Here is a 22,820-nt window from a genome sequence, read left to right as displayed (position 1 = left end):
TTGACTTGAATCAGCCAGATCTTGATGAACGACGAGAATTAATTATATCTGAGCCCTATGATCAGTTCGCTTTAGATTTGATCCAATTGTTAATTGTTGATTTTTTATCATGTTTATTGAGTTGGATTCGTATTGCGAGTTTTGTTATAGTACTTCTTGTTTTTTTATGGATTGGATTTCAACTTATAATTATGGCAATTATCAGTGCGTCACCTAGATTTATTTATTTGCTTTTTTAGCGGGAGGCGTTGTACTCTTTGCTTGCGGGAGGGTTGATTCGCGCGAGGGTCGTTGGCGGTTTAAATAGGGGGAGTGTGGTAGAAAGGATGGGTGCGATCATACCAGCACTAATGCACCGGATCCCATCAGAACTCCGAAGTTAACCGTTCTTGTGCGAGAGCAGTACTAGGACGGGTGTCCCCTTGGGAAGTTCTCGTGTTGCACCTATTTTTTTTAGTATTATTATTATTTTAAGAAAAACGTGTTATTAGTGTGTCTATTTTCCGTGGGTTGTTTAATTGTTAATTTTTTATTTATTTATTTTTTTGTTCCCTTCCCCCGGAAGGCGGCGGCGACGACCGCATGGGAAGCCGCGGTGGTTTGTTTATTTAACTTTTAATTTTTCGATTTTTGTTGTCTGGTTGTTTCGTCGGGGGGAGGGAGGGCGGCGGCGGGAGGGTTGATTCGCGCGAGGGCCGTTGGCGGTTTAAATAGGGAGACTGTGGTAGAAAGGATGGGTTCGATCATACTAGCACTAATGCTTCGGATCCCATCAGAACTCTGAAGTTAAGCGTGCTTGGGAGAGAGCGTTACTAGGATGGGTGACCCCCTGGAAAGTCCTCGTGTTGCACCTATTTTTATTTTAGTATTTATTATTTTAAGAAAAACGTGTGAGTCTATTTTCCGTGGGTTGTTTATTTGTTATTTTTTATTTATTTATTTTTTTGTTCCCTTCCCCCGGAAGGCGGCGGCGGTGACCGAATGGGAAGTTGCGGTGGTTTGTTTATTTAACTTTTAATTTTTCGATTTTTGTTGTCTGGTTGTTTCGTCGGGGGGAGGGAGGGCGGCAGCGGGAGGGTTGATTCGCGCGAGGGCCGTTGGCGGTTTAAATAGGGAGAGTGTGCTAGAATGGATTGGCGCGATCATACCAGCACTAATGCATCGGATTCCATCAGAACTCCGAAGTTAAGCGTGCTTGGGCGAGAGCAATACTAGGATGGGTGACCCCCAGGGAAGTCCTCGTGTTGCACCTATTTTTATTTTAGTATTATTATTATTTTAAGAAAAACGTGTTATTAGTGTGTCTATTTTTCGTGGGTTGTTTATTTGTTAATTAATTATTTATTTATTTCTTTATTCCCTTCCCCCGGAAGGCGGCGGCGGTGACCGAATGGGAAGCTGCGGTGGTTTGATTATTTAACTTTTAATTTTTCGATTTTTGTTGTCTGGTTGTTTCGTTGGGGGGAGGGAGGGCGGCGGCGGGAGGGTTGATTCGCGCGAGGGTCGTTGGCGGTTTAAATAGGGAGAGTGTGGTAGAAAGGATGGTGCGATTTTACCTGCACTAATGCACCAGATCCCATTAGAACTCCGAAGTTAAGCGTGCTTGGGCGAGAGAAGTACTAGGTTGGGTGACTCTCTGGGAAGTCCTTGTGTTGCACCTAATTTTTATTTTTATTTATATTTTTTTGGTAATAAAAATGTTTTATTAGCGGGTCTATTTTTTGCGGGTTGTTTAAATGTTAATGTGAACGTGGCGCACACCGCTGGGAAGCCGCGACGGTTTGATTATTTAACGGTTGATTTTTTTGTTTGTTTGTTGATGTTTTTAGGTTTTTTCGCATGGGGGAGGGCGGAGGGTTAAGGATTCGTGGTAGCGCTTCGTTAATTTTACGTCCTCGGATCGTGGTAAATTGATGAGATTAAATCTGAGTGAAAGGTCAAGATCGGCCGGAACTAGTTGAATGGTCAGGCTGGCAAGATCTTAATGGACGGCTCTGATCATCGGAGATCTACACAGATTGACTTGAATCAGCCAGATCTTGATAAACGACGAGAATTAATTATATCTGAGCACTATGATCAGTTCGCTTCAGATTTGATCCAATGGTTAATTGTTGATTTTTTATCATGTTTATTGAGTTGGATTCGTATTGCGGGTTTTGTTATAGTACTTCCTGTTTTTTGTTATAGTACTAATTTTTATTTTTATTTATATTTTTTTGGTAATAAAAATGTGTTATTAGCGGGTCTATTTTTCGCGGGTTGTTTAAATGTTAATGGGAACGCCTGGCGCACACCGCTGGGAAGCCGCGACGGTTTGATTATTTAACGGTTGATTTTTTTGTTTGTTTGTTGTTGTTTTTAGGTTTTTTCGATTGGGGGCGGGGGACGCGGAGGGTTAAGGATTAGCGGTAGCGCTTCGTTAATTTTACATCCTCGGATCGTGGTAAATTGATGAGATTAAATTTGAGTGAACAGTCAAGATCGGCCGGAACTAGTTGAATAGTCAGGATGGCAAGATCTTAATGGACGGCTCTGATCATCGGAGATCTACACAGATTGACTTGAATCAGCCATATCTTGATAAACGACGAGAATTAATTATATCTGAGCCCTATGATCAGTTCGCTTCAGATTTGATCCAATGGTTAATTGTTGATTTTTTATCATGTTTATTGAGTTGGATTCGTATTGCGGGTTTTGTTATAGTACTTCCTGTTTTTTTTTATGGAAAGGATTTCAACTTATAATTATGGCAGTTATCAGTGCGTCACCTTGATTTATTGATTTGTTTTTTTTAGCGGGAGGCGTTGTACTGTTTGCTTCCGGGAGGGTTGATTCGCGTGAGGGCCGTTGGCGGTCTAAATAGGGAGAGTGTGGTATGAAGGGTGGGTGCGATCATACCAACACAAATGCACCAGATCCTATCAGTACTCTGAAGTTATGCGTGCTTGTGCGAGAGCAGTACTAGGATGTGTGACCCCTTCGGAAGTCCTCGTGTTGCATCTATTTTTATTTTAGCATTATTATTATTTTAAGAAAAACGTGTTATTAGTGTGTCTATTTTCTGTGGGTTGTTTATTTGTTAATTTTTTATTTATTTATTTTTTTGTCCCTTCCCTTGGAAGGCGTTGACGGCGACTGCATGGGAAGTTGCGGTGGTTTGTTTATTTAACTTTTAATTTTTCGATTTTTGTTGACTGGTTGTTTCGTCGGGGGGAGGGAGGGCGGCGGCGGTAGGGTTGATTCACGCGAGCGCCGTTGGTGGTTTAAATAGGGAGAGTGTGGTAGAAAGGATGGGTGCGATCATACCAGCACTAATGCACCGGATCCCATCATAATTCCGAAGTTAAGCGTGTTTCGGCGAGAGCAGTACTAGGATGGGTGACCCCCAGGGAAGTCCTCGTGGTGCACCTAATTTTTATTTTTATTTATATTTTTTTGGTAATAAAAATGTGTTATCAGCGGGTCTATTTTTCGCGGGTTGTTTAAATGTTAATGTGACTATCCCCCCGGAAGGTGGCGCAGACAGCCGGGAAGCCGCGACGGTTTGATTATTTAACGTTTGATTTTTTTTGCTTGTTTGTTGTTGTTTTCAGGTTTTTTCGTCTGGGGGAGGTCGGAGGGTTGAGGATTCGCGGTAGCGCTTCGTTAATTTTACATCCTCGGATCGTGGTAAATTGATGAGATTAAATCTGAGTGAACGGTCAAGATCGGTCGGAACTAGTTGAATGGTCAGGATGACTAGATCTTAATGGACGGCTCTGATCATCGGAGATCTACACAGATTAACTTGAATCAGCCAGATCTTGATGAACGACGAGAATTAATTATATCTGAGCCCTATGATCAGTTCGCTTCAGATTTGAACCAATGGTTAATTATTGATTTTTATCATGTTTATTGAGTTGGATTCGTATTGCGAGTTTCGTTATAGTATTCTTTTATTTTTTATGGATTGGATTTCAACTTATAATTATGGCAGTTATCAGTGCGTCGCCTTGATTTATTTATTTGCTTTTTTTTTGCGGGAGTCGTTGTACTGTTTGCTTGCGGGAGGGTTGATTCGTGCGAGGGAGAGTGTGGTAAAAAGGATGGGTGCGATCATACCAATGTATTGCATCGGATCCCATCAGAACTCCGAAGTTAAGCGTGCTTGAACGAGAGCAGTACTAGGATGGGTGACCCCCTGGGAAGTCCTCGTGTTGCACCTATTTTTATTTTAGTATTATTATTAATTCAAGAAAAACGTGTTATTAGTGTGTCTATTTTCCGTGGGTTGTTTATTTGTTAATTTTTTATTTATTTATTTTTTTGTTCCCTTCCCCCGGAAGGCGGCGGCGGCGACCACATGGGAAGCTGCGGTGGTTTGTTTATTTAACTTTTAATTTTTCGATTTTTGTTGTCTGGTTGTTTCGTCGGGGGGAGGGAGGGCACCGACGGGAGGGTTGATTCGCGCGAGGGCCGTTGGCGGTTTAAATAGGGAGAGTGTGGTAGAAACGATGGGTGCGATCATACCAGCAGTAATGCACCGGATCCCATCAGAACTCCGAAGTTAGGCGTGCTTGGGCGAGAGCAGTACTAGGATGGGTGACCCCCAGGGAAGTTCTCGTGTTGCACCTATTTTTATTTTAGTATTATTATTATTTTAAGAAAAACATGTTGCTAGTATGTCTATTTTCCGTGGGTTGTTTATTTGTTAATTTTTTATTTATTTATTTTTTTGTTCCCTTCCCCCGAAAGGCGGCGGCAGCGACCGCATGGGAAGCTGCGGTGGTTTGTTTATTTATCTTTTAATTTTTCGATTTTTGTTGTCTGGTTGTTTCGTCGGGGGGAGGGAGGGCGGCGGCGGGAGGGTTGATTCGCGCGAGGGTCGTTGGCGGTTTAAATAGGGAGAGTGTGGTAGAAAGGATGGGTGCGATCTTACCTGCACTAATGCACCGGATCCCTTCAGAACTCCGAAGTTAAGCATGCTTGGGCGAGAGCAGTACTAGGATAGGTGACCCCCTGGGAACTCCTTGTGTTGCACCTAATTTTTATTTTTATTTAAATTTTTTTGGTAATAAAAATGTGTTATCAGCAGGTCTATTTTTCGCGGGTTGTTTAAATGTTAATGTGAAGGTGGCGCAGACCGCCGGGAAGCCGCGACGGTTTGATTATTTAACGGTTGATTTTTTTGTTTGTTTGTTGCTGTTTTCAGGTTTTTTCACTGGGGGGAGGGCGGAGGGTTGAGGATTCGCGGTAGCGCTTCGTTAATTTTACATCCTCGGATCGTGGTAAATTGATGAGATTAAATCTGAGTGAACGATCAAGATCGGCCGGAACTAGTTAAATGGTCAGGATGGCTAGATCTTAATGGATGACTCTGATCAGTTCGCTTCAGATTTGATCCATTTGTTAATTGTTGATTTTTATCATGTTTATTGAGTTGGATTCGTATTGCGAGTTTTGTTATAGTACTTCTTGTTTTTTTATGGATTGGATTTCAACTTATAATTATGGTAATTATCAACGCGTCACCTTGATTTATTTATTTGCTTTTTTAGCGGGAGGCGTTGTACTGTTTGCTTGCGGGAGAGTTGATTCGCGCGAGGGTCGTTGGCGGTTTAAATAGGGGGAGTGTGGTAGAAAGGATGGGTGCGATCATACCAGCACTAATGCTCCGGATCCCATCAGAACTACGAAGTTAAGCGTGCTTGGGCGAGAGCTGTACTAGGATGGGTGGCGAGAGCTGTACTAGGATGGGTGACCCCCCTGGGAAGTCCTCGTGTTGCACCTATTTTTATTTTAGCATTATTATTGTTTTAAGAAAAATGTGTTATTAGTGTGTCTATTTTTCGTGGGTTGTTTATTTGTTATTTATTTATTTATTTATTTTTTTGTTCACTTCCCCCGGAAGGCGACGGCGACCGCATGGGAAGCTGGGGTGGTTTGTTTATTTAACTTTTAATTTTTCGATTTTTGTTGTGTGGTTGTTTCGTCGGGGGGAGGGAGGGCGGTGGCGGGAGGGTTGATTCGCGCGAGGGCCGTTGGCTGTAACACCCACTAAGCTTTTAAGATAAGTATATGAATGTAGGATTTTGCCTTAGAAAAATAAAAGGAAGTGGGTTGAAGCAAAAAAAGAAATAAAATGAAATAAAAAGAAGAGGAGGTCAAGGATTGAACCTTGAACCTCTTATATTATAATTTATAGAATTAATTAGTAGAAACCAATTGAGATAGAGAGAAGATATTGAAAGCAAAGGAGGGAAACTCATGATAAGGGTGAGAGTAAAAGTTAGCCAAAAGAAAACAAGAAAAGAGCAAGAGAAAGGCAACTTGCCTTCCTTCCTTCTCTCCCTCTTTCTCTCTTCTCTTGCCGAAAAATAAAAGATGCTAATTAAGGGGATTCATTCCCCCTTATTTCACCTTGAATGATGAGGATAAATAAATAAATAAAAATAAAGAGAAAATAGGAAAAAAGGCTAAGGGAGAAGGAAAGCAAAAAACTAATTTTGCTACTTCTTCCTCCTTAACATAAAAGGGAGCAAGTAAAGAGAAGAATTCTAATTTTTCTCTCATTTCTCTCATTCTCCCCTCTCCATCACCGAGAACCCCAGCCCCCTCTCCTCCATCTTCGGCCCCAAGCCAAGGTTTTCTCCTAAGAAAGCCTAAGATACAAGGAGGACTTAGCAAGAGGAACAAGGGAAGAGAACTAGAAGAAGAGGCTACTTCTTCCATCACCATACCTTAGATCCACAAGCAAAAAGGATGTAAGCTTCCCCTCACCTATGGTACAAGGCTTTTTATGTGATTTTCGGATTTTATGAGGATTAGAAAACCTAGAATAGAATTTAAGAAAATTCGGCCAAAGAAGAGTTTCAAATCTAGGAAGGTTTAAACAAGTCCTCATTTCGTGATATTTTTCTATGCTATGTAGGAAGGTTTTCTTTCATGTTTTTATACCTATATGATGCTTGGTCAGAGGAGTACCTAACCCTAGAATTTCGGCCAAAAATGTTTTAAAGAGGTTAGGGAAATCATTGTTTAACCAAACTAGTACAAGATTCCCTCCATGAATTACTAAGGATCTTTTATTGGTTTTTCTTGCTTGAAAGTTACTTGGAACCAAAGGAAATCCCCTCATATGTTTCAGCCAAGAAAAGAGCTTAGGGTTAGGAAGACCTTTAAAATTTAAGTAACCATGTTTATATGATAGAATATAGAGTTCTCTTAAAGAATTGCATGTTGAATATTGCTAGAAATTCATGAACTCTTCATTAAGATTTTCGGCCATGTTAAGATGGATAGCTTAGGAAAGCTTAAACAAAATTTTAACATGCTCAAGACCTCTGTGATATTAAGATATGAACGTGGTTTAATGCTCTCATGCTTAATTAGGGTGTAGAAAATTTAGTTACATGATATATGACTTGTAAGGTCACAAGGGTCCTAGCTTGTTTATGAACCAAATTGGTATATGATGTTCTTAGTAATTTTTGTCATGAAACTTACTTAGGTTTTCCATGCTTTAGGCCACTTAAAACCTAGTTTAGAGAATGGTAGGTTTCGGCCATGAGGAAAAATAAAAGAAAAAGGAAAGAAACCTAGGAAGCCTAAGACACAATGCACATGTATGTTTATTATGCTTGTCTTTATACATGCTATGAAACTTGTATGACTTCCTATGCTTTTAGGCTATTTGAAGCAAAGTTAACCACAGATGGGTCTCGGACAAGTAGGGTTTAAATGACCTAGAGGCCTTAGAATTGAAATCAATTGTGTTAAAAATGCTTCTTATGGAAATATGATAATGTGTTGATTGTGTCACATGCTTGTATAATTTTTCCATGACCTAAATGGACCATTGTAGGTCTCGGCCATGAAGGTATAGATGCCCTAGAAACCCTAGAATAAAATTTAAATATGCTTATGTCACTCTACATGAAATATGATAAGTAGAAAGCCAAACTTCTCATGCTATATGTTGCTTAATGACCTAAAATGAGGCTAGGGTAAGTTTCGGCCATACCCTTTGTATGATACCTTATTATGAATTTATACATGATGTTAGTTCAAGTTCACATGCTTGTATGCTTGTTTTTAGCCCTAATGAATACTTGTGAAATTTTGGCCATGACATATGTTAAGGGCTTGAAGAACTTAGGAATTAGCTCAAATATGATTACTATGTTACTTGGAAGAAAAATGCTATAAATATGGTGTAAGGTTTCCATGCTTTCATGACATTTGGGACCTTGTTTCACACCTGATAAGGTTCGGCCACATGAAGTTTAGGGACTTGGAGAACTTAGAAACCAAGTTAATCATGCTTATAATGCTTCCTATGAAATTGATGTGATGATAATTTAGGTTCCACATGCTTGGAGGTTATTTTTACCTAAATTGAGATCTAAGGGGGTTCGGCCATGATAAGAACCCAAGGGATTAGGAAGCTTAGAATCCAAGTTAACTATATTACCATGTTTCTTATGATAGTATAATCACATGATACACCCTTATGCTTAAACATGTATGCTTGTGATTCATACTTTCCATGATATGACATGTGCTAGAAATATGCATGCTTTTATAATATGCTATGTGGATAGAAATATGCATGCTTTTATGATATGCTATGTGGTGAAAATATGCATGCTTTTATGATATGCTATGTGGTGAAAATATGCATGCTTTTATGACATGATGTATGCCTAAGTGATGCATACCTTTATGATATGATGTATGCCTAAGTGATGCATACTTTTATGATATGATGTATGCCTAAGTGATGCATACTTTTATGATATGATGTATGCCTAAGTGATGCATACTTTTATGACATGATGTATGCCTAAGTGATGCATACTTTTATGATATGATGTATGCCTAAGTGATGCATACTTTTATGATATGATGTGTGCCTAAGTGATGCATGCTCTTATGATGTGTGATATGTATAAGTATGACATGTACTTTACTTTATATGGCTTGTACCAAGGGTGGGCTCCATAAGCGCCCCGGGGTCGATGGAATAAGACTCGGGCCTCGTTAGGGATGGGCTCCTAAGTGCCCCTAGGTCGATGGAGTAAGACTCGGGCCTAGTATGTTTGCCTTGTAGGGTTCAAGACTTGCTACCTTGGACCTACATAAGTTGCGCGCAATATGTAAGTGGTACATAGCAGGGATCCCCTTTAAGTTGATAATATGTTCAAGTATATATGTAAGAAGAAATGGTTTTAAAGATCATGAGACATACATATGTTTTTCGGATACATGTTTTCAAAATCATATTGCATATACCTTATGATCATGTTGTGATGATGCTATGATTTATAATATGCCATGATTATATATGATTATGTTATGTTTCATGCTATGCTTGATATGCCATGCTACCTTATGATGATGCTATGATATGCCATGATTAGATATGATTATGTTATGTATCATGCTATGCTTTAAGAGATGATATGCCATGACTAGTTATGATTTTGTTATGTTGCATGATATGCTTAAAGAGTATGATATGTTATGCCATGACTAGTTGAGATCATGTTATGTTGAGATATTCTTTGATCATGTGATGATTTTCGGTTTTAGTGAGTAGGAAAGGAACTTTCTGAGCCATGAGTGCTCATAGCTTACTTTCCTTGTACCACAGATAAAGGAAAAAGCTAGATGAGCTAAAGGAGCAGCAGGAGAGGTAAGGAGATGTGTGTGGCGGTGGCTAGACAACCAAATAAGAACCTGCTTTAAGAACTTTTAAGAATTACGCTTTGGTTTCGTAAATTGTAGTACTATATGGGTAACTTGATGTTATGTTTCTATTTATCTTGTTATCATGTTATGGAAACCATATTAGTGTAGTTCGGATTTGAAAACAAAAGAAAAGTTTTATTAAACTAAGAAAAATAAAAATTATTTCAAGTCTTCCGCTGTAATATGTACATAGAGTATCGTAGCCCCGTCCCTTAGGGTTAGCAGGGAGGGCGGGCGTTACAGGTTGGTATCAGAGCCAAAGTTTTTGCCAGCTCACTACACACACATCAAGCCTCCGACCTACCGCTCCAAGTAAGAATGTTTTTGCTTAAATTTCTTGTTATATGACTTATGCTTTATTTATTTTTCATCCTTATTATATTGCCTATGCTTTATTTTCTTTGCTATATTACTTATGCTTTATTTCCTTATATTATATTGTTTGTCACTCTATTCCTTATTTTTCCTTATGTTGTTTATGCTTTAGTTTCATGTTTTGCTTGTTTATGTTTGATGCATTATTCCATGCTTTTAGTTATAATTTAGATTAGGATTACGTATTGGTAGCTTAGGAATAATACCAGAACAAATAGATAGAAGCAAAACAGTACGTTAGATGGGCTAAAAACGATAACCACTTACACTAGTTTGTTTGTCCTTATTTAGATAAACATGGTTAGGACACGCAATGCCCGAACCGGAGGGACAGTGACTCCACCAGACCTGACACAGGTAGTCGCAGACCTCCAGCATCATATCACAGAACAACAACAGCTGATCACTACCTTAATGGGTCAGCAAGGCAACCCAGTTACCCCACCGGCAAATCAGAATACACTACCGGTTATACCTACAGCCGCGCCAGTACCCCCGGCAGCCCCTACTCCGATGGTCCGACAAGAGGCCTATCTGATTCAGTGGCAAAGGCTTAAGCCGGAAGCATTCTCGGGAAACTGCGAACCATGGGATGCACAAGCCTGGCTCAAGACCGTAGAGAGCATAATGGAACTACTGGACTGGCCTGAACACGAGAAGGTCAAATGCGCGTCGTTCTGCCTTACCGGAGATGCCCGGATGTGGTGGGACCGAGTAAAAACGAAAAGACAAATAAATCAGATGCAGTGAACGAATTTTGAGACCGAGTTCTTAGAAGAATTCTTCTATATGCAAGTGACCAACAAGCACTATGACGAGTTCACTGAGTTCCGACAAGGTGATCTGTCAGTTAACGAAGCCGTCAAGAAATTCAACCGCCTAGCACGTCTGTGCCCAGAACTGATCCGTACCGAAAAAGAAAGGGTCCGGTTAATGTTAAAGATGCTCCGACCTGAGATAGCTCTGAACGTAGCAGGCGGAGTGAATAGACCGCAAATTGCAGAAGAGCTAGTCAGCAGTGTCCTGATTACCGAGCACTACCAGAAAGCAATGAACAAGGGCAAGAACCAAGCACTGACCGGAGGACAAAAATCACACAATACCAGAACCGACTGGAAAGGAAACTCAGGTGGAAAGAGGAAACGGTGGAACAACACCAAAGGTGGTCCGACCAATAAGAAAACTAAATATCCTCAGTGTACCACTTGTGGAAAAATGCATTCTGGAGTATGTCTCCTAAGCACCAGAAAGTGCTACAACTGCTGAAAGGAAGGACATTTGGTAAGAGATTGCCCTACTCAGTCTCTGGCACTACCTCCGCAGAACAACCAGAATAGGAGTACCCCTGCACAGCTTCACCAGATGCATACTTCTATAGAAGGGACTTCAATCAGCCAAGGAAGATTGGAGGCCCCTCCCACTATGACCAATGCCAGAGTCTACTCTCTCGCTCAGGATGACGTGGCGAACGCCTCTGCCATCGTCTCAGGTCAGCTACCTAATTTCAATCAATATGCTAAAGTTTTACTTAATGCGGGAAACGAACCAATATGGGAACCCATCGAGGAACCGAGACGTGTTTCGTATCCTTGGGTCGAAACTATGTCCGAGCGACTTTCCACTCTCAGACCGATGGGCAAACTGAAAGAGTGAACCAAATATTAGAAGATATGTTAAGAGCTTGTGCCCTGGACTTCAAGGGAAGCTGGTGTCGATATCTATACCTGGCAGAATTCGCCTACAATAATAGTTACCAAGCTACTATTAACATGGCACCTTACGAAGCTCTGTATGGGAGAAAGTGTAGATCCCCTATAGGCTGGTATGAAAGTGGTGAAAAGAAGGAAATGGGGTTCCGAACGAAACTTATTGATGACACCACCCGAGTTATACAGAAGATCCGCCAACGAATAGAAACTGCTCAGAGTCGGCAGAAGAATTATGCCGATAAACGGCGCAGGCCGCTAGAATTCAACATCGGAGATTTGGTATTCCTTAAGGTATCCCCCATGAAAGGGATAATGATGTTCGGAAAGAGGAGCAAGTTAAGCCACGATACGTAGGACCGTACCGGATTTTAGAAAGAGTGGGCCAAGTCGCATACAGACTAGAACTACCTCCAGACATGGCAGCCATTCACAATGTGTTCCATGTATCGATGCTCAAGAAGTGTACTCCCAGCACAGATCAAGTAATTGAGCCACAGTCGGTACAAGTTCAAGAGGACCTAAGTTATGAAAGTAGACCTATTCAGATCTTGGACCGAGAAATCAAGAGGTTAAGGAACAAAGAAATACCCTTAGTAAAGGTCCTGTGGCGGAATCAACGATTCGAAGAAGCCACCTGGGAACGCGAGGACGATATGAAACAAAAGTACCCGGAGCTATTTTAAAGTTCGAGGACGAACTTTTTATGAGGTACGGGGTACTGTAACACCCACTAAGCTTTTAAGATAAGTATATGAATGTAGGATTTTGCCTTAGAAAAATAAAAGGAAGTGGGTTGAAGCAAAAAAATAAATAAAATGAAATAAAAAGAAGAGGAGGTCAAGGATTGAACCTTGAACCTCTTATCTTATAATTTATAGAATTAATTAGTAGAAACTAATTGGGATAGAGAGAAGATATTGATAGCAAAGGAGGGAAACTCATGATAAGGGTGAGAGTAAAAGTTAGCTAAAAGAAAACAAGAAAAGAGCAAGAGAAAGGCAACTTGCCTTCCTTCCTTCTCTCCCTCTTTCTCTCTTCTCTAGCCGAAAAATAAAAGATGCTAATTAAGGGGATTCATTCCCCCTTATTTCACCATGAATGATGAGGATAAATAAATAAATAAAAATAAAAAGAAAATAGGAAAAAAGGCTAAGGGAGAAGGAAAGCAAAAAACTAATTTTGCTACTTCTTCCTCCTTAACATAAAAGGGAGCAAGTAAAGAGAAGAATTCTAATTTTTCTCTCATTTCTCTCATTCTCCCCTCTCCATCACCGAGAACCCCAGCCCCCTCTCCTCCATCTTCGGCCCCAAGCCAAGGTTTTCTCCTAAGAAAGCCTAAGATACAAGGAGGACTTAGCAAGAGGAACAAGGGAAGGGAACTAGAAGAAGAGGCTACTTCTTCCATCACCATACCTTAGATCCACAAGCAAAAAGGATGTAAGCTTCCCCTCACCTGTGGTACAAGGCTTTTTATTTGATTTTTGGATTTTATGAGGATTAGAAAACCTAGAATAGAATTTAAGAAAATTCGGCCAAAGAAGAGTTTCAAATCTAGGAAGGTTTAAACAAGTCCTCATTTCGTGATATTTTTCTATGCTATGTAGGAAGGCTTTCCTTCATGTTTTTATACCTATATGATGCTTGGTCAGAGGAGTACCTAACCCTAGAATTTCGGCCAAAAATGTTTTAAAGAGGTTAGGGAAATCATTGTTTAACCAAACTAGTACAAGATTCCCTCCATGAATTACTAAGGATCTTTTATTGGTTTTTCTTGCTTGAAAGTTACTTGGAACCAAAGGAAATCCCCTCATATGTTTCGGCCAAGAAAAGAGCTTAGGGTTAGGAAGACCTTTAAAATTTAAGTAACCATGTTTATATGATAGAATATAGAGTTCTCTTAAAGAATTGCATGTTGAATATTGCTAGAAATTCATGAACTCTTCATTAAGATTTTCGGCCATGTTAAGATGGATAGCTTAGGAAAGCTTAAACAAAATTTTAACATGCTCAAGACCTCTGTGATATTAAGATATGAACATGGTTTAATGCTCTCATGCTTAATTAGGGTGTAGAGAATTTAGTTACATGATATATGACTTGTAAGGTCACAAGGGTCCTAGCTTGTTTATGAACCAAATTGGTATATGATGTTCTTAGTAATTTTTGTCATGAAACTTACTTAGGTTTTCCATGCTTTAGGCCACTTAAAACCTAGTTTAGAGAATGGTAGGTTTCGGCCATGAGGAAAAATAAAAGAAAAAGGAAAGAAACCTAGGAAGCCTAAGACACAATGCACATGTATGTTTATTATGCTTGTCTTTATACATGCTATGAAACTTGTATGACTTCCTATGCTTTTAGGCTATTTGAATCAAAGTTAACCACTGATGGGTCTCGGCCAAGTAGGGTTTAAATGACCTAGAGGCCTTAGAATTGAAATCAATTGTGTTAAAAATACTTCTTATGGAAATATGATAATGTGTTGATTGTGTCACATGCTTGTATAATTTTTACATGACCTAAATGGACCATTGTAGGTCTCAGCCATGAAGGGATAGATGCCCTAGAAACCCTAGAACAAAATTTAAATATGCTCATGTCACTCTACATGAAATATGATAAGTAGAAAGCCAAAGTTCTCATGCTATATGTTGCTTAATGACCTAAAATGAGGCTAGGGTAAGTTTCGGCCATACCCTTTGTATGATACCTTATTATGAATTTATACATGATGTTAGTTCAAGTTCACATGCTTGTATGCTTGTTTTTAGCCCTAATGAATACTTGTGAAATTTTGGCCATGACATATGTTAAGGGCTTGAAGAACTTAGGAATTAGCTCAAATATGATTACTATGTTACTTGGAAGAAAAATGCTATAAATATGGTGTAAGGTTTCCATGCTTTCATGACATTTGGGACCTTGTTTCACACCTGATAAGGTTCGGCCACATGAAGTTTAGGGACTTGGAGAACTTAGAAACCAAGTTAATCATGCTTATAATGCTTCCTATGAAATTGATGTGATGATAATTTAGGTTCCACATGCTTGGAGGTTATTTTTACCTAAATTGAGATCTAAGGGGGTTCGGCCATGATAAGAACCCAAGGGATTAGGAAGCTTAGAATCCAAGTTAACTATATTACCATGTTTCTTATGATAGTATAATCACATGATACACCCTTATGCTTAAACATGTATGCTTGTGATTCATACTTTCCATGATATGACATGTGCTAGAAATATGCATGCTTTTATAATATGCTATGTGGATAGAAATATGCATGCTTTTATGATATGCTATGTGGTGAAAATATGCATGCTTTTATGATATGCTATGTGGTGAAAATATGCATGCTTTTATGATATGCTATGTGGTGAAAATATGCATGCTTTTATGACATGATGTATGCCTAAGTGATGCATACCTTTATGATATGATGTATGTCTAAGTGATGCATACTTTTATGACATGATGTATGCCTAAGTGATGCATACTTTTATGATATGATGTATGCCTAAGTGATGCATACTTTTATGATATGATGTGTGCCTAAGTGATGCATGCTCTTATGATGTGTGATATGTATAAGTATGACATGTACTTTACTTTATATGGCTTGTACCAAGGGTGGGTTCCATAAGCGCCCCGGGGTCGATGGAATAAGACTCGGGCCTCGTTAGGGATGAGCTCCTAAGTGCCCCTAGGTCGATGGAGTAAGACTCGGGCCTAGTATGTTTGCCTTGTAGGGTTCAAGACTTGCTACCTTGGACCTACATAGGTTGCGCGTAATATGTAAGTGGTACATAGCCGGGATCACCTTTAAGTTGATAATACGTTCAAGTATATATGTAAGAAGAAATGGTTTTAAAGATCATGAGACATACACATGTTTTTCGGATACATGTTTTCAAAATCATATTGCATATACCTTATGATCATGTTGTGATGATGCTATGATTTAAGATATGCCATGATTAGATATGATTATGTTATGTTTCATGCTATGCTTGATATGCCATGCTACCTTATGATGATGCTATGATATGCCATGATTAGATATGATTATGTTATGTATCATGCTATGCTTTAAGAGATGATATGCCATGACTAGTTATGATTTTGTTATGTTGCATGATATGCTTAAAGAGTATGATATGTTATGCCATGACTAGTTGAGATCATGTTATGTTGAGATATTCTTTGATCATGTGATGATTTTCGGTTTTAGTGAGTAGGAAAGGAACTTACTGAGCCATGAGTGCTCATAGCTTACTTTCCTTGTACCACAGATAAAGGAAAAAGCTGGATGAGCTAAAGGAGCAGCAGGAGAGGCAAGGAGATGTGTGTGGCGGTGGCTAGGCAACCAAATAAGAACCTGCTTTAAGAACTTTTAAGAATTACGCTTTGGTTTCGTAAATTGTAGTACTATATGGGTAACTTGATGTTATGTTTCTATTTATCTTGTTATCATGTTATGGAAACCATATTAGTGTAGTTCGGATTTGAAAACAAAAGAAAAGTTTTATTAAACTAAGAAAAATAAAAATTATTTCAAGTCTTCCACTGTAATATGTACATAGAGTATCGTAGCCCCGTCCCTTAGGGTTAGCAGGGAGGGCGGGCGTTACATTGGCGGTTTAAATAGGGAGAGTGTGGTAGAATGGATGAGTGCGATCATACCAGCACTAATGCACCGGTTCCCATCAGAACTCTGAAGTTAAGCGTGCTTGGGCGAGAGCAGTACTAGGATGGGTGGCCCCCTGGGAAGTCCTCATGTTGCACCTAATTTTTATTTTTATTTATATTTTTTTGGTAATAAAAATGTGTTATCTGCGGGTCTATTTTTCCGGTTTGTTTAAATGTTAATGTGGCTATCCCCCCGGAAGGTGGCGCAGACCGCCGAGAAGTCACGACGGTTGATTATTTAACGGTTGATTTTTTTGTTTGTTTGTTGTTGTTTTCAGGTTTTTTCGTCGGGGAGAGGGCAGAGGGTTGAGGATTCGCGGTAGCGCTTCGTTAATTTTACATCCTCGGATCGTGGTAAATTGATGAGATTAAATCTGAGTGAACGGTCAAGATCGGCCGAAACTAGTTGAATGGTCAGGATGGCTAGATCTTAATGGACGACTCTGATCATCGGAGATCAACACAGATTGACATGAATCAGCCAGATCTTGATGAACAATGAGAATTAATTATATCTGAGCCCTATTATCAATTAGCGTCAGATTTGATCCAATGGTTAATTGTTGATTTTTTTATCATGTTTATTGAGTTGGATTCGTATTGCGAGTTTTGTTATAGTACTTCTTGTTTTTTTATGGATTGGATTTCAACTTATAATTATGGCAGTTATCAGTGCGTCACCTTGATTTATTTATTTGCTTTTTTAGCGGGAGGCGTTGTACTGTTTGCTTGCGGGAGGGTTGATTCACGCGAGGGCCGTTGGCGGTTTAAATAGGGAGAGTGTGGTAGAAATGATGGGTGCGATCATACCAGCACTAATGCACCGGATCCCATCAGAACTCCGAAGTTAAACGTGCTTGGGCGAGAGCAGTACTAGGATGGGTGGCGAGAGCAGTACTAGTATGGGTGACCCTCTGGGAAGTCCTCGTGTTGCACCTATTTTTATTTTAGTATTATTATTATTTTACGAAAAACGTGTTATTAGTGTGTCTATTTTCCGTGGGTTGTTTATTTGTTAATTTTTTATTTATTTATTTTTTTGTTCCTTTCCCCGGAAGGCGGCGACGACCGCATGGGAATGTGCGGTGGTTTGTTTATTTATCTTTTAATTTTTCTATTTTTGTTGTTTGGTTGTTTCGTCGGGGGGAGGGAGGGCGGCGGCGGGAGGGTTGATTCACGCAAGGGCCGTTGGTGGTTTAAATAGGGAGGGTGTGTTAGAAAAGATGGGTGCTATCATACCAGCACTAATGCACCGGATCCCATCAGAACTCCGAAGTTAAGCGTGCTTCGGCGAGAGCAGTACTAGGATTGGTGACCCCCTGGGAAGTCCTCGTCTTGCACCTAATTTTTATTTTTATTTATATTATTTTGGTAATAAAAATGTTTTATCAGCGGGTCTATTTTTCGCGGGTTGTTTAAATGTTAATGTGACTATCCCCTCGGAAGGTGGCGCAGACCGCCGGGAAACCGCGACGGTTTGATTATTTAATGGTTGATTTTTTTGTTTGTTTGTTGTTGTTTTCAGGTTTTTTCGTCGGGGGGAGGGCGGAGGGTTAAGGATTTGCGGTAGCGCTTCGTTAATTTTACATGCTCGGATTGTGTTAATTTGATGTGATTAAATCTGAGTGAACGGTCAAGATCGGCCGGAACTAGTTGAATGGTCAGGATGACTAGATCTTAATGGACGACTCTGATCATCGGAGATCTACATAGATTGACTTGAATCAGCCAGATCTTGATGGACGACGAGAATTAATTATATCTTAGCCCTATGATCAGTTCGCTTCAGATTTGATCTAATGGTCAATTGTTGATTTTTTATCATGTTTAATGAGTTGGATTCGTATTGCGAGTTTTGTTATAGTACTTCTTGTTTTTTTATGGATTGGATTTCAACTTATAATTATGACAGTTATCAGTGCGTCACCTTGATTTATTTATTTGCTTTTTTAGCGGGAGGCGTTGTACTGTTTGCTTGCGGGAGAGTTGATTCGCGCGAGGGCCGTTAGCGGTTTAAATAGGGAGAGTGTGGTAGAAAGGATGAGTGCGATCATACCAGCACTAATGCATCGGATCCCATCAGAACTCCGAAGTTAAGCGTGCTTGGTTGAGTGCAGTACTAGTATGGGTGATCCCTTGGGAAGTCCTCGTGTTGCACCTAATTTTTATTTTTATTTATATTTTTTTGGTAATAAAAATGTGTTATCAGCGAGTCTATTTTTCGCGGGTTGTTTAAATCTTGAATAATCGTTTATAAAAGAGACAAAATATTCAAAACCACCTCTTGCCTGGACAGACATAGGACCACACAAATCAGAATGAACCAATTTTAACACTTCTTTGGCTCTATACCCTTTGGCCTTAAAAGGCCTCTTGGTCATTTTACCTTCCAAGCAAGATTCACAAGTTGAAAAATTTTTCAACTTTAATGAACCCAAGAGTCCATCGGTTATAAGCCTCTGAATCCTACTTAAGTTAATATGACCAAGCCTTAGATGCCAAAGATATGCTTGGTTCATTTCCGAAGGTTCTTTTCTCTTATGAGAGTCAGAAGATGTGTTATTAATTTTCATATTATGCTTTGTGGGAGAAATTAGATTTAAAGTATACAAATTACCAATTAATGTACCAGAACAAATAATCACTTTATTTCTCTTAATAACTACATCGTTACTAAAGAAAACTGAATATCCATCCAAAACCAGTTTAGAAACTGAAATTAAATTCTTTCTAAAACTGGGTACATAAAGACAATTTCTTAAAACCAAATTTCTATTCCTATTAAAAGATAAGTAGACATCTCCCACTGCAACAGCCGCCACCTTAGTAGCATTGCCCATATAGACGGTAATCTCTCCTTCAGATAGTCGTCGGGTTTCCTGGAACCCCTGCAAGGAATTGCAGACATGATCAGTGGCTCCCGTATCTACACACCAGGTGTTGGTAGATAGCACCGCTAAACATGTTTCAACAACTAGAGTATGAGATATACCTTTATTGTTCTGTTTCCTACGAGGACAGTCCGCCTTCCAATGTGCAGTCTACTTGCAAATAAAGCACTTGCCCTTCGGCTTCTTTATTCCAGCTTTTTGTCATACACCTTGAGGTTTATTCACCTTCTTTGCTGAACCATTTTGTTTCTTCTTCTTCTTTCCTTTCGGCTTAGAAGTAGAACCATTTTCAGCATAGTGAATTTGAGAATGTTGACGAAACAACCCTTCGGCTGCCTGAAGTTCCGCCAATGAATACATCCTTTTATTCATATTATAGTTCAGGCGAAAATGCTCAAAACTTTTGGGCAGCGTTTGGAGGATGATATCGACCTGGGTTTCCCCATCAATTTTCCCTCCAAGAACTTGTATTTCGTTTAAGTAAGCCATCATCTTGAGAATATGATCCCTCACAGGAGTCCCCTCAGTCATGGTGGCTGTCATCAGTTTTCTCATTGCCTCTTGCCTAGCATCCCGATTCTAATGTCCGAAGAGTTCCTTGAGATTGTTCATTATATCATAGGCTGTTGGTAAGTCCTGATGCTGATGTTGCAATACATTTGACATCGAAGCCAAGATGTAACACCGCGCTTTTACCCATTTACTATGATACTGAATCTCCTCTGGGGTAGAACCATTGCTAGGTGTTTCTGGGCATTCCTCTGACAGTACAAACTTATAGCCCCCAGCAGTAAGAACAATGTCCAGGTTCTTTTTCCAATCTATGTAGTTAGGACCAGTAAGTCTGTTCTCTTTTAGTATGATGGCCAGTGGGTTGAAAGTCATCCTAAGAATCACAAATAATTTTTGGTCAGAACTCTAAATTTAGAATAATTTTGATTCCTCAAACAATACTATTTTAAATTAACCAACACCTCAAAACACCGTGAATTTTGTATGCCATGATAGTGTGGACGTATACAAATTCAACATTTGTAAAAGGAGAGTTTTACCCATTAATTTTATTATCTTGTCAACCTAACTTTTTGACAAATAAAATTAATAGTTGGTTTACTTTGGTCACACGAATAATAGCAGTGACTCTGATGGGGAGGATACTATTAGACGCGCCTAAGTGTGTACCATTACTTGACACTAAGTCCATTAATAAGATTGTGCCCCTTCCGATGGGGAAAATCACACACTCTTAATTAACTTCCTATAGTCATCCTAAGAATGGAAGTTTAATCTAGTGATCCGCAAACAAGCTCATCCGATATGGAGGAAGGCACTCAGAGCCAACGCGCAAGCTTGTTGCATCACTTATAAACCAGTAATGGAGACCGTGGAATTTATTTAAAAATAAATCCCTCTCCCACTTAGTTATTTAAAGTGAGGAATTTTGACTATGCTAGCCTACTAAACATGCATACTAACAAGCACACACAGTCACAGCATAAAAATCAATAAATAGAAAAACTAATTTTCAACTATTATGGCTTTTATCTATTGTTGTCCTCTGTGTGTCGCCAACCCTAGCTGCTGCCATCTTTGGCCACTGTCACCTGGTCTAGTTGTCGCATCCATCTTGCCCCTTGTTCCGCTGCGTCTCTGGTCCTCAAAAAGGTTTCACGCCTTGCAAGATTCGATCCGCGACATAAATAGAATTTTACATTTTTCTATCCTATATTCCTCGAAGGAATGTACATGTGAACTAGATCGAACATAAAATAAAAATGTACATCCATCGATCCTATATTCCATAATCGGAATGTACATGTAACTAGATCAAACAATAAAATCCTAATAAAACTAAATACAGCTCCTGCTGTATTTTATAATACAATCATGCACACATAATAAATGCCATTGACATATCTAAGGGTCCAATCACACACATAATAACTATAAGCCATAATAGTTGGATCCTGCATCCACAAAGTTAACACATCCTACTATTAACCTGCCTAAATTATATATGACATGTGCATAATTAAACTAATACCAAATACACAGAGGCAAAACCTCGCTCTAATACCAATTGTTGGTTGCTACTTGAAAAACCCAATGGCTCCACTGTACAAAAATTTTGTACGTGATCTGAACCTTTCCTAGCTACCATGTGTTCTTTTAAGTTAAACTTGTATCTCCTGCGGAACTTAACACGTTTGATTCCAAGTTTAACTTATATGTTCTTTTAGGTTTAGATTTGGATCTCCTGCGGAACTTAACACGTTTGATCCAAATCACCTAGGTTATAAATTCAATTAAATATTAGTTTCCAAAATTGACTTCTAGTACTGCATGGCGAGGCACTTGGCCTTCTTGGATATGGGAGTAACCACCACCGACTAGACAAAGCCTTTTAAGAAAAGTTAATATTTAATTTCCTTATATAACTCTAGGTTAACCAAAAGGAACAATCAAATCACAAGGAAAAAAAGAAAAGAACACAACATCGAAATTAAATTCGAAAAACAAGAATCTAATGTCTCTTGTATTTGGTATTTATACAAAGAAAAATTAACTAGTATGATGCGGAAATTAAATACTAGTTATACCTCTTCCCTGTATGCTAAAAACCTCGAGATCTTCTGCCGTATCCCTCGCCTCCTCTTGGACGTCGTGTGGGCGACGATCCTCCAAGACAAACACCACCCGGAAAGCTTCTCCTCCTTCTCTAGAATTCGGCCACCACCACCACAAAGGAGCAAAGGGAAGAGAGGGAGAGGGGCCGACCACTTGATGATCTCCAACAATACAATATCAATTGTTATGTTCTTCAAGGCCTCCCCTTCCCCCCTTTTTATATTAGTTTCCCAACAGAAAATTATGGAAAGAGTTTTATAAAAAATTAGACTCATTCCTATTTCCTTTTCTTTTTCTTTTTCTTTTTCTTTCCTTTTAATTAATCAATCCTAGATTGATTTATTAATTAACCAACTATTTGTTGATATTTAATTATTTGACCGACCCCTTGCTTGGGCACCAAGCAAGGTGGCCGACCACTTATCAAAAGGAAAAGAAAATTTTTTTTTTATAAAATTTTAAAAGAAGAAAACTTCTAATAAAATTTTACAAACTCTCTCTTTTTTTCTAATGTGGATATTAAAAGGAAAGTTTTAAAATTTAAAATCAAGTTTTAAAATTTAAAACATCTCTAATAATATTTCTTTTTAAAATAAAGTTTTATAAATTTTACAACTCTCTTTTAAAACCTTGTGGCCTAATTTAAATTAAGAAAATTTTATAAATTTTTAAAATCTCTCTTTTTACAAATTGTAAATATCTGAGAAAATTTAAAAATTCAAAAACAACCTTCCTAATTTAAATATTGCGGCTGACCCCCTTGCCCAAGGCAAGGGCCGACCATTT

The 22,820-nt window shown here is 39.0% G+C and overlaps 8 non-coding genes and 6 pseudogenes across 8 annotated transcripts; all 14 read left to right on the top strand.

Annotated features, from left to right (window-relative positions):
- The first annotated feature begins 328 nt into the window (after nucleotides 1-328).
- Nucleotides 329-447, top strand: LOC122054445. The gene has a single exon (XR_006132754.1). It is a non-coding gene; the product is annotated as a 5S ribosomal RNA (ribosomal RNA).
- A 288-nt stretch (nucleotides 448-735) lies between these two features.
- On the top strand, nucleotides 736-854 carry LOC122054556 (annotated as a pseudogene).
- A 280-nt stretch (nucleotides 855-1,134) lies between these two features.
- LOC122054364 lies at nucleotides 1,135-1,253 on the top strand. The gene has a single exon (XR_006132686.1). It is a non-coding gene; the product is annotated as a 5S ribosomal RNA (ribosomal RNA).
- Nucleotides 1,254-1,542: 289 nt separating this feature from the next.
- On the top strand, nucleotides 1,543-1,661 carry LOC122054410. The gene has a single exon (XR_006132726.1). It is a non-coding gene; the product is annotated as a 5S ribosomal RNA (ribosomal RNA).
- A 1,229-nt stretch (nucleotides 1,662-2,890) lies between these two features.
- Nucleotides 2,891-3,009, top strand: LOC122054558 (annotated as a pseudogene).
- Nucleotides 3,010-3,298: 289 nt separating this feature from the next.
- LOC122054548 lies at nucleotides 3,299-3,417 on the top strand (annotated as a pseudogene).
- Nucleotides 3,418-4,096: 679 nt separating this feature from the next.
- On the top strand, nucleotides 4,097-4,214 carry LOC122054550 (annotated as a pseudogene).
- Nucleotides 4,215-4,504: 290 nt separating this feature from the next.
- LOC122054565 lies at nucleotides 4,505-4,623 on the top strand. The gene has a single exon (XR_006132835.1). It is a non-coding gene; the product is annotated as a 5S ribosomal RNA (ribosomal RNA).
- A 290-nt stretch (nucleotides 4,624-4,913) lies between these two features.
- On the top strand, nucleotides 4,914-5,032 carry LOC122054399. Its single transcript, XR_006132715.1, has one exon. It is a non-coding gene; the product is annotated as a 5S ribosomal RNA (ribosomal RNA).
- A 603-nt stretch (nucleotides 5,033-5,635) lies between these two features.
- LOC122054525 lies at nucleotides 5,636-5,779 on the top strand (annotated as a pseudogene).
- Nucleotides 5,780-16,495: 10,716 nt separating this feature from the next.
- Nucleotides 16,496-16,614, top strand: LOC122054432. Its single transcript, XR_006132744.1, has one exon. It is a non-coding gene; the product is annotated as a 5S ribosomal RNA (ribosomal RNA).
- A 697-nt stretch (nucleotides 16,615-17,311) lies between these two features.
- Nucleotides 17,312-17,454, top strand: LOC122054352 (annotated as a pseudogene).
- A 286-nt stretch (nucleotides 17,455-17,740) lies between these two features.
- Nucleotides 17,741-17,859, top strand: LOC122054456. Its single transcript, XR_006132764.1, has one exon. It is a non-coding gene; the product is annotated as a 5S ribosomal RNA (ribosomal RNA).
- Nucleotides 17,860-18,557: 698 nt separating this feature from the next.
- LOC122054491 lies at nucleotides 18,558-18,676 on the top strand. The gene has a single exon (XR_006132794.1). It is a non-coding gene; the product is annotated as a 5S ribosomal RNA (ribosomal RNA).
- Nucleotides 18,677-22,820: the final 4,144 nt, after the last annotated feature.

The sequence above is a fragment of the Zingiber officinale genome, chromosome 3A (genome assembly GCF_018446385.1).
Source record: "Zingiber officinale cultivar Zhangliang chromosome 3A, Zo_v1.1, whole genome shotgun sequence".
In the NCBI taxonomy this organism is placed as follows: domain Eukaryota; kingdom Viridiplantae; phylum Streptophyta; class Magnoliopsida; order Zingiberales; family Zingiberaceae; genus Zingiber; species Zingiber officinale.
Note: the sequence above shows the minus strand (reverse complement) of the source record. Positions and strands in the feature narration are given on the sequence as shown.